This window comes from Lepisosteus platostomus (genome assembly GCF_059453375.1).
Source record: "Lepisosteus platostomus isolate fLepPlt1 chromosome 5 unlocalized genomic scaffold, fLepPlt1.hap1 SUPER_5_unloc_3, whole genome shotgun sequence".
NCBI lineage: Eukaryota > Metazoa > Chordata > Actinopteri > Semionotiformes > Lepisosteidae > Lepisosteus > Lepisosteus platostomus.
This window is the reverse complement of record NW_028291473.1, coordinates 1-11553: the sequence shown is the minus strand read 5'-3', so window position 1 is coordinate 11553 and position 11553 is coordinate 1. Positions and strand designations below refer to the sequence as shown.

General features: G+C 41.7%; 2 non-coding genes and 1 pseudogene across 2 annotated transcripts; 1 reads left to right on the top strand and 2 right to left on the bottom strand.

The window, feature by feature from the left end:
- The first annotated feature begins 940 nt into the window (after positions 1-940).
- On the top strand, positions 941-1022 carry trnal-aag (transfer RNA leucine (anticodon AAG)). Its single transcript has one exon. It is a non-coding gene; the product is annotated as a tRNA-Leu (tRNA).
- A 1013-nt stretch (positions 1023-2035) lies between these two features.
- trnat-agu (transfer RNA threonine (anticodon AGU)) lies at positions 2036-2109 on the bottom strand. The gene has a single exon. It is a non-coding gene; the product is annotated as a tRNA-Thr (tRNA).
- A 4924-nt stretch (positions 2110-7033) lies between these two features.
- Positions 7034-11538, bottom strand: LOC148638124 (uncharacterized; annotated as a pseudogene).
- Positions 11539-11553: the final 15 nt, after the last annotated feature.

Below are 11553 nucleotides of genomic sequence, written 5' to 3'. Positions count from 1 at the left end.
ATGTCACCCAGCTCTGATTCAAGATCGAGTTGCATCTTCAACATTTTGTTTTTGTTTCTGATCATAATTTTCTTTAGTTATGATCAATATTGAACTTTTTCTAAGTAAAACAAAACTAATCAAACATGCAGGCAGATTTTTGAAAAGTATTAGGAGTTGACAGGGCGCTCCTTCGGAATAGTCGTTAGAAAATGTGAGAAAAGGAAAGTTACGTAAACTCTCACACACAGCATTAAAGACTGGAATCTGATCATAAAAAAACTAGCTGTCTCCCCGTCGGTAATCAAAACCCGGTTTCCCGTGTGACAGGCAGGGACACAAACAACTTTACTAACTAGGAACGCTTGCTAGCTATTAGGAGGCATTTACTCTTAAATATGTTACTGTTTTGGGTTTCGAATTTAATTTTCCCGATACCAGTTTTTTACAAAAGTAAAGGCACACAGCACATGTGTGGCACATCACGTCCAAGTTTAGTGACAACTAACTCAGAGATTGTAAGCTGGGTAGTTTAAGATCACTTTTTTTAAAGGTTCAAGCAGACCCAAATACCTTTGTGTAATCGTTTTTCATAAAGTGTAATTGTATTATAGCATGTGCCCTTGATGATTTTCTTGATACGTTATATGTGCTCTTGTTTGTATTGTATGTAGTTTTGTTGTTCAAATAAAACGTAAAAGACACAACGTTCCGTATGCGGCTGCTGTAAAAATAAAATGACATCAAGGGTGCTGTACACAGAGGTCTGAAACCTGCTCCACAGAAGATCTTTATCCAAAGGTGTTAAGGAAGTCGAGATCTCGCCATGAGAGGGGAAGCATCTCAGAAAAAGCAGGTGCAGTCGGTTCCACAGTCATAACGCCACTGAGTCGGGCAACAAGAGCAAAACCCACCTGGCTTCCTCCGGGCAAGTAATGAGACAAAGAGACAGCGCACATAGGGTAGTGTGGCCGAGTGGTCTAAAGCGCTGGATTAAGGCTCTAGTCTCTTCGGGGGCGTGGGTTTGAATCCCACCGCTGCCAGGTGCTTCTGTCGAGACCCCCTTTCAGCTGGCTTCAGACGAAAGGGAGGGTACTGCTTTTTGGCAGTCTCTCGAGAAACTAAGCAAAGTGTTTAAAGATACTTTTTCAGCTTGACATCAAGGCACAAAACAAAAACCTTCTTGCGTCCTCTCAACCCAAAAGCGCTTTGCCACTTTTTGCGTTAAGCAGGGAACGACGTCTGCCCAGATCACTTTTGTGTCAATGCAAATCGTAGTGTGCCCTCCGTTTTAATGTTGGCTGTGCTGGCGTGCTGCTTCTGTCTGTGAAACTTGAATGTTCTGCTTCTTCACACCAAATCGTCGGCGGGGGTTGAGCTTGTTAAATCTTTGCGCATAGCGCTCCTTTGGAAGTACTTTGTCCAAGTTCAAAAGCGATCGTGGGATTTACTTCATGCGTGCAAAAACCATGCCTCGCACGGCAGATTTAAATGGGGAATGGAGCCTGCTTCTTGCTGTTTTTCCTGTGGTTGCAGTTACAAAGTTGATCGTGCTTTCACATTCTGTTAACAGTATTCACTGGCTGAGCTTTATCAGTTGGTTCGTAAAGGAATCTCTGCTTCGGTTCCAGAAAAGTCATCTGTAGTGTGTTTTTTTCCGTGCCCATGGCAGTCTTTTAAAGCTGGTAGTAATGGCGGCGAAGTTAATTTTTTATCCTCTTTAAAAGAATAAGGACGGGCTGGGGCGAGCTCCATTTACCACTCTTTCAGCTAACCGCCGAACTCGCGAACTGATTACACTGCAGAGCCACAGGCGCCTCGCTTTTCTCCATTCTCTGGGTTAGGGTGAAAAAAAAACTTTGCTGGTATTAGCTGGCCTGCTGGGAGTACCTCTTCTTCACTGATAAGCAAGATTTGTGTTTCATCTTTCGCAAGCTGTATAGATTTCTTTCAAAACAAGTTGTTCCAGAAAGGAAACGAACACTTGCATTCACCTGAATTAAAAGGCATGGGATTTGACCATAAGGATAAATTCTGTACAGTAAGACAGGAAGAAAGGCACCGCTGGGAATCGGACCCAGGATCTCCTGTTTACTAGACAGGCGCTTTAGCCAACTAAGCCACGGCGCCGGCAAAGTGCTGTCCTTTGACAGCCACTTGGACACGTCTCAACTGCTCTGAGACATCTGCGTTCGGTGTGCACCGAGCCTGCTCGCCTTGCAAGTTGCCTCATTTACATGCGATAGCTCCACCACTAAGAGAAAGGATGAGAAATGGCTTTTATCTGGCACTTTTCATGTCAGAGGATCTCAATCTGCTTTCCGTGTGCAAGAGGATGTCCAACTCATGTAGCTAAAGACGTAGACGACAGTGTTCCACTGAAATCTTGATCTCACAACCCTCGGCATGACTCCGCTGTGTTCTGCTTTAGACAAAGGGGGGAAAAGACTTCTTTCATCACACGTTTTGCACTGTTTGCAGTGCTCTTTCTTAAATGAAAACCAGGAATCGGCACCATATGAGGTGAGACTAGATAATATTGTAACAAGTAGCCTCGCCATTTCATGCGTGACGTGAGCAAAGTGTAATTCCTGTCTTTATAGTGTGCTTGTTAGAGACATAGCTGGCACCCAGAGCGCTTTAAATCCGGGAGTCAGCAGCCCAAGACAAGAGAGCTTCCTTCGTCTATGTTTTTTGCGTGAAGGGGGGAAACCATGCGTGTGCTGCAAACGATCTTAGTATCGAAGTGCCGTCCCACATAACCGATCCGAACAATCTGCTTTACAGAGGAGCACTGCCGGAGCTTATCGTTGGCAAACTGAAGACCAGGCCGACCTGTTCTGTGACTCTTGAACACTGAATCTCAAGGTTGTGAATTCAAGCTCCACGCTGGCGGGAAATTCCATAGGTAATGATTACATTTTCTTGCATGCTAATCAAAAGAAATATTAAGAAACTTTCCCCGATACCAGTTTTTTACAAAAGTAAAGGCACACGGCACATGTGTGCCACATCACGTCCGAGTTTAGTGACAACTACCTCAGAGATTGTAAGCTGGGTAGTTTCAGATCAGATCCCTTTTTTTATCAAAGGTTCAAGTAAACCCGAATACTTTTGCAAGAGACATTTCAGAATCCCAGTCAAATCCAGTACGATTGCTGGATCCCTCGAATTCGACTGAACTATAGCACAGATCTGCAGTCCACCATTGGAATACTGTGGGTGTGTTGTATAAGCCATACCGCCCAAAATAGTTCTAAAACAGGAGATGCATCCTCGTTTAGGAATGTGATATAAAGTGAAATGGTCTGGGAAGAGTCCTACGTTTGAACAGTTCAAAATAGACGTAAAGGGGTATTTACCGACTCTTTCGAAATGTAAGAACAAGCTGTGTGGACCTTATTTTTATTTACCTCGTGTAATCGTTTTTCATAAAGTGTAATTGTATTATAGCATGTGCCCCTGATGATTTTCTTGATACGTTATATGTGCTCTTGTTTGTATTGTATGTAGTTTTGTTGTTCAAATAAAACATAAAAGACACAACTTTCCGGATGCGGCTGCTGTAAAAATAAAATGACATCAAGGGTGCTGTACGCAGAGGTCTGAAACCTGCTCCGCAGACAGATCACTTTTGTGTCAATGCAAATCGTAGTGTGCCCTCCGTTTTAATGTTGGCTGTGCTAGCGTGCTGCTTCTGTCTGTGAAACTTGAATGTTCTGCTTCTTCACACCGAATCGTTGGCGGGGGTTGAGCTTGTTAAATCTTTGCGCATAGCGCCCCTTTTGGAAGTACTTTGTCCAAGTTCAAAAGCGATCGTGGGATTTACTTCATGCATTCAAAAAGCATGCCTCGCACGACAGATTTAAATGGGGAATGGAGCCTGCTTCTTGCTGTTTTTCCTATGGTTGCAGTTACAAAGTTGATCGTGCTTTCACATTCTGTTAACAGTATTCACTGGCTGAGCTTTATCAGTTGGTTCGTAAAGGAATCTCTGCTTCGGTTCCAGAAAAGTCATCTGTAGTGTGTTTTTTTCCGTGCCCATGGCAGTCTTTTAAAGCTGGTAGTAATGGCGGCGAAGTTAATTTTTTATCCTCTTTAAAAGAATAAGGACGGGCTGGGGCGAGCTCCATTTACCACTCTTTCAGCTAACCGCCGAACTCGCGAACTGATTACACTGCAGAGCCACAGGCGCCTCGCTTTTCTCCATTCTCTGGGTTAGGGTGAAAAAAAAACTTTGCTGGTATTAGCTGGAGTGCTGGGAGTACCTCTTCTTCACTGATAAGCAAGATTTGTGTTTCATCTTTCGCAAGCTGTATAGATTTCTTTCAAAACAAGTTGTTCCAGAAAGGAAACGAACACTTGCATTCACCTGAATTAAAAGGCATGGGATTTGCCCGTAAGGATAAATTCTGTACAGTAAGACAGGAAGAAAGGCACCACTGGGAATCGGACCCAGGATCTCCTGTTTACTAGGCAGGCGCTTTAGCCAACTAAGCCACGGCGCTGGCGAAGTGCTGTCCTTTGACAGCCACTTGGACACGTCTCAACTGCTCTGAGACATCTGCGTTCGGTGTGCACCGAGCCTGCTCGCCTTGCAAGTTGCCTCATTTACATGCGATAGCTCCACCACTAAGAGAAAGGATGAGAAATGGCTTTTATCTGGCACTTTTCATGTCAGAGGATCTCAATCTGCTTTCCGTGTACAAGAGGATGTCCAACTCATGTAGCTAAAGACATAGACGACAGAGCTCCACTGAAGTCTTGATCTCACAACCCTCGGCATGACTCCGCTGTGTTCTGCTTTAGACAAAGGGGGGAAAAGACTTCTTTCATCACACGTTTTGCACTGTTTACGGTGTTTGCAGTGCTCTTTCTTAAATGAAAACCAGGAATCGGCACCATATGAGGTGAGACTAGATAATATTGGAACAAGTAGCCTCGCCATTTCATGCGTGACGTGAGCAAAGTGTAATTCCTGTCTTTATAGTGTGCTTGTTAGAGACTTAGCTGGCACCCAGAGCGCTTTAAATCTGGGAGTCAGCAGCCCAAGACAAGAGAGCTTCCTTCGTCTATGTTTTTTGCGTGAAGGGGGAAACCATGCGTGTGCTGCAAACGATCTTAGTATCGAAGTGCCGTCCCACATAACCGATCCGAACAATCTGCTTTACAGAGGAGCACTGCCGGAGCTTATCGTTGGCAAACTGAAGACTAGGCCGACCTCTTCTGTGACTCTTGAACACTGAGTCTCAAGGTTGTGAATTCAAGCTCCACGCTGGCGGGAAATTCCATAGGTTATGATCAAATTTTCTTGCATGCTAATCAAAAGAAATATTAAGAAACTTTTCCCAAAACAAGTTTCACAGTGACTTTGTAGGTGACATTTTCCTGATGAGAATAAGGTTTCGTATGCGATCAATAACAGCACCAGAATAAAATACCGGAAAGAAATGACCTGTCACTAAGAGAATTCATTAAATGACGCCGAGACATAATCAGAAAATCGACATCAAGAAAATGTTAATCACTTTACATATTCTTTAGCATTTTTATATATACACATTCTTATAGACGTTCAAGGTTGTCTAGTCGCTGTACTCTTCGTAGATAATCTAAACGAAATTACAGTACAGTACAGGACACGCAGTGAGGAGCTCACACAACGAATACTCTTGAACACAAAAAAGTAAAGGCACACGGCACATCACGTCTGAGTTTAGTGACAACTACCTCAGAGATTGTAAGCTGGGTAGTTTCAGATCACTTTTTTATTAAAGGTTCAAGCAAACCTGAATAACTTTGCAAGAGACATTTCAGAATCCTAGTCAAATCCAGTATGATTGCTGTATTGATTGTACTGATTGCGGATGCTGTAAAAATAAAATGACATCAAGGGTACTGTACGCAGAGGTCTGAAGCGTGCTCCACAGAAGAACCTTATCCAGAGGTGTTAAAGTCGAGATCTCGCCATGAGAGGGGAAGTGTTGCGCCCCTGAAGAGGGAAATGATTAAATAATCAGTCACTCAACTTGTTTCCTCATCAGTGGCTTTTAGTGTGATTCTATATAGGATAAACAATTTACAGTAATACAATATAACAAAGAATATAAGCTGAAAGTTACAAAAATGCTTCTTAATATTTTTCTAACTATACATTAAGAAAATATTCTGCATTATGTCTTATTCAGTCTTCTCCTTAGTATATTCTACATTTCAGTAAAACACAATCTAAATCGACAATATCACGAGACCACATTAGTATTTCTTTAAAAACATAATGTTCACTAGCAATATAAAAATGTGGAGCACTTTGGTTATTATAAAAAAACACCAATAAATATAGAAAACCAGGAACAGTTTCTGTTCCTAAGGCTAAATAATCTAAGGCTATTACCGAACATGAACTAAATTGCTAATTTCAAATTTCATTTCATTTAACATTCAAATTTCATTTCATTTAAAATTAAATTCAAATTTCATTTAACATACCAAATACATGGCCTTTATGATAACTATGAGGATTGGCGCTACCAACTTTGTTCTAATAACTCGATATAATTTAACAAATACACTCAAATCTGACCAGAAAATACTTTTGACATAATAACAAATCATTGACAACTTTTCTCCAAATCACAATCGTGTTTTATACACTTTTTACCTGAAGTGGGAAATGATTTATAGTTACTCAACTCTTTCTTTCCTCATCAGTAGCTTTGATTAGTTTGAATGAGGAACGGGAGCTCCCTCTCACTGTGTTTCACAGACATAAGTAGTAAATTATCGATTAAAACTGTAGACTCTACGGGTAGATAACAGATAAAAAGATTGAACAAAATAACATCCCAGTGAAAACTATACGAAATGACAGCGTCCATTTTACTTTTACATGTATCTATTTTAACGGCTGTGTAACTTTTAATAAACACAGTATCACGTATTCCATTCAGTTTTTTTCAACAAGCAATGTTTGTTACTTCCAATCAGATTGCAATCCAATTTTTTTTTGCTTATCGTACTTTTGAGCACACGTTCTGTGCTATTGTGTGCTGTATTATTCTTTTTTGCCTCACCAGGGTTATGAGGTGGAAGGCAGAAGGTTATTCTTTACATTTATACTCCAGTTCTTTCTTCTATCACCCATCCAGGCTTATACTTCTGTCCTCTCCACACCTCACATTCTTCTCCGTCATCGCCACCTCTCGCAGCCCATCACTACCTGTTTTTTACCCTTTTTGCTTGTCGCACAACCCTTCTTTTAACTTTTTTTAAAAGTTGTTTGTCTTCTTTTCTTGACTTAGCATTGCTAAACAACATTTGTATTAATTCCCTCCCCATATTCTCATAACTTAACAACAATACTATCGCCATTCATTTAGCAGCAGCTGCAACTCACAACTGGCAACCCACTGAAGCACAGCAGGTGTGAGCCTGGTCAGTACCTGGATGGGAGACCTCCTGGGAAGGTTGCTGCTGGAAGAGGTGTTAGTGGGGCCTGCAGGGGGCGCTCACCCTGCGGTCCATGTGGGTCCTAGTACCCCATTATAGTGACGGGGACATTACACTTTAAACAGGCGCCGTCCTTCAGATGAGATGTAAAACCGAGGTCCTGAATCTCTGTGGTCATTAAAAATCCCAGGGTGTTTCTTGAAAAAGAGTAGGGGTGTAACCCTGGTGTCCTGGCCAAATTTCCCATTAGCCCTTACCAATCATGGCCTCCTAATAATCCCCATCTCTGCACTGGCTTCATTACTCTGCTCTCCTCCCCACTGAGAGCTGATGTGTGGTGAGCGTTCTGGCGCACTATGGCTGCTGTTGCATCATCCAGGTGGGGCTGCACATTGGTGGCGGTGGAGGAGAGTCCTCATTACCTGTAAAGCGCTTTGAGTGGAGTGTCCAGAAAAGCACTATAAAAGTGTAAGCAATTAATATTATTAGGTTTTATTTCAATCTTAATACATAACTTTTGTTTCCATGTTCCCTTTACCTTTAGCCCTTATAATACTCCTCCTTAAGTGGTCTAGAACCGACCCTGTTTTATCTGGACTAGATAGCATCTCCAGATCTATCAGTGCTGCCAGCGGAGCTGCCATCACACTTACAAGTACCCTTGAGGTCAGTGAATATGAGTCTGGTGTTAGCATACAGGGCCAACTCCTCGCTTAACACTCAGCTCAGCAGTCACTGGTGATTAAACTGCTAGCACAACTGGTCTATACTCATATTATTAATAATATTATTAACCTTAGCTTCCTTAGCAGGACACAGTCTTGTGTGGATTCAGTTTTATTGAGCTCAATAAGTCCAACAATGCGCGCTGGGTCTGCCCCACAGAACAGACAAACTGCAAGGGTTTCCCAGCTCTTATATATACAGTCAGAAGAAAGTTTGTTTCACAATCTGAGTGCTTGTCCTGTTCTTTGATATATAATTACTTCTTGTCCTACTCTGTCTTGCTCTAGGTTCTGCCCTTTGATATGCAGCAGACATTGGTCTGGTTTGTCCTGTCTGTGGGTGTTGTTCCTGTCTGTTATTATGTAACGTTAAGTCACTGGGGCTGATAAAGCAAATCAGCTTTATGGCATCTTAGTTTAACTTTTGTTTGAGGCTAAATTAACAGACCCCATCAACACCTTTCACAATGTGCTTAAGTTGAAAGGGTCAGTAACTTTAAATTCCTTAGCGTCCATATCACCGAGGCCCTCACATGGTCTCTCAACACCACCTGTCTGATCAAGAAAGCGCAACAGCGCCTGTACTTCCTAAGACGGTTGAAGAAGGCTAAGATATATCCCCAGATCCTCACTAACTTTTACAGATGCACTACAGAAAGCACACTGACAGGCTGCATCACAGTGTGGTATGGCAGCTGCAGTGCTTCTGACTGCAAAGCCCTACAGTGGGTGGTGAAAACTGCCCAGTCTATCACTGGGGTTGCCCTCCCATCTATACAGGACATTAATGACAGACGGTGCTTGAGGAAAGCTCTAGGCATCATCAAAGACCCCAAACACCTCAGCTACAGACTTTATGATCTGCTACCATCTGGAAAACCGTACCGGAGCATTCGGGCCTGGACTACCAGACTCAGACAGTTTTTACCCCCGCACTATCAAACTATTAAACTCCCAGCCTCTCTCACTCTCACCTATGATCTGAAACTCACAGCGCCTTCTTTCTTTCTTACCAAAAACCCAAAAACACATTGAAAATCTACCTCTACCATACATGTCAATGTATGGTAGAGGTAGATCGCCATAATTTCATTCCCTTTATTTCATTCTGCTGTTGCATGTTTTTGCACATAACCTGTTATCTTTTTGCTGTTTTGAACATTGCCTGTTGTTGGTGGTTTTTTTGACAGTCAGTGATATTTATTGTGCAATTTATCAAGCAATTGAACACCAGTGAATTTGAAATTAACACAGGTGTACCTTGTTAATGTATTAAGTGTGATCTCTCAAGATAATTGACCCAAATTAGGTTGTTTAAACAAAGGGAGTGAATACTTATCAATTAAGTAATTTTCAATTATAAATACTTAATTTAATTTTAACATTACAGAGAATTGCTTCTACAAGAGTGGAAAAAATCCCATTCAAATATGATTTAATTTGACTTTGCAACACAGCAGAATGAGAAATAAACAATGGGATGTGAATACTTTCTGAAGGCACTGTATATATTGCTTGTCCTGTAGTGTTTAAAAAAAATAGCTGCAGTGAAAAAAAACATTAAAATATGGAATTATTACTAATGGTGCCAAAATAGATTTTCTTATTAAAAGAGATTCATACAATATCTTATTCTTTATTTTTTACCCTTTATTGCATAAATATTTCTTGTATTTGATATATATCCTCCCTGGGGATAAATACACTTTAGATTGTGCAACAAAGACTTTGAGCTCTTTCTGTAGAATTTAATCAGATGTGTGACTTTTTTTTCCCTTAAGAGTGTTCTTTGCTTAACATGGTAAGTTAAAAGCTGTTAAACAATTACAAGCCTATCCAATGAGACAGTCTTAATTGTAAATTAAACATGACTATAATTAACATTCCAAGGGTATAAGGAATTCAATTCAATTTAGAAATTAATTAAATGTAGACTTAATTCATTTTAAAATTGAATTAAACTAAAAACATTTTACTATACACAAATTAAACTCTGTGACAAGAGCTATTTCTATTTCAGTCAACTGTAAATAAGAGTATAGTCAAAATTTAATGGACCAGACAAACTCAAAAGTGGGTGACTATGACTAATAGATATTTTGGGAACAAGTAAAGGTTTGCTGAAAAGAGAAGAAAATAAATGTTTCGACAGTGGAGCCTTCTTCGGATGTCACATGCTGATAATTCTACCTACTTGCACTAAAAGACATTTTAGTTGACTTGACTGGTGACTGACCTGGTGACTAGATTGGTGTTTTTAAGTCACCTGACTGGAAAAAAACTATTCCCACACTAACTGCAGCTGAATGATCTCTCTCCTGGGTGAATACGCTGGTGGGTTATTAAGTTACCTAACTGACTAAAACTCTTCCCACACTGACTGCAGCTGAATGGTCTCTCTCCTGTGTGAAAGCACTGGTGGGTTTTTAAGACATCTGACCGACTAAAACTCTTCCCACACTGACTGCAGCTGAACGGCCTCTCTCCTGTGTGAAGGCGCTGGTGGGCTATTAAGCTACTTGACTGACTAAAACTCTTCCCACACTGACTGCAGCTGAACGGCCTCTCTCCTGTGTGAATGCGCTGGTGGGTTATTAAGGTACTTGACCGAATAAAACTCTTCCCACACTGACTGCAGCTGAATGGTCTCTCTCCTGTGTGAATGCGCTGGTGCGTTTTTAAGTCATCTGACCGACTAAAACTCTTCCTACACTGACTGCAGCTGAACGGCCTCTCTCTTGTGTGAATACGCTGGTGGGTTATTAAGTTACCTAACTGACTAAAACTCTTCCCACACTGACTGCAGCTGAATGGTCTCTCTCCTGTGTGAAAGCGCTGGTGGGTTTTTAAGACATCTGACCGACTAAAACTCTTCCCACACTGACTGCAGCTGAACGGTCTCTCTCCTGTATGAATGCGCTGGTGGGTTTTTAAGACATCTGACCGACTAAAACTCTTCCCACACTGACTGCAGCTGAACGGTCTCTCTCCTGTATGAATGCGCTGGTGGGTTTTTAAGTCACCTGACCGACTAAAACTCTTCCCACACTGACTGCAGCTGAACGGCCTCTCTCCTGTGTGAAAGCGCTGGTGGGTTTTTAAGACATCTGACCGACTAAAACTCTTCCCACACTGACTGCAGCTGAACGGTCTCTCCCCTGTGTGAATGCGCTGGTGTGATTGTAAGTGATTTATTTTACTAAAACTCTTCCCACACTGACTGCAGCTGAACGGCCTCTCTCCTGTGTGAAGGTGCCGGTAGGGTTTTGAAATGCTAGACTGACAGAAACGCTCCTCCTCCCTGTGCCATAATAGCAGTTTGTGCACTCCATCGGAGCAAGGCCTTGAGTGATTCTTCCTCATCCTCTGATCATGCTGGGGTCTCTTATTCTGCAAATGC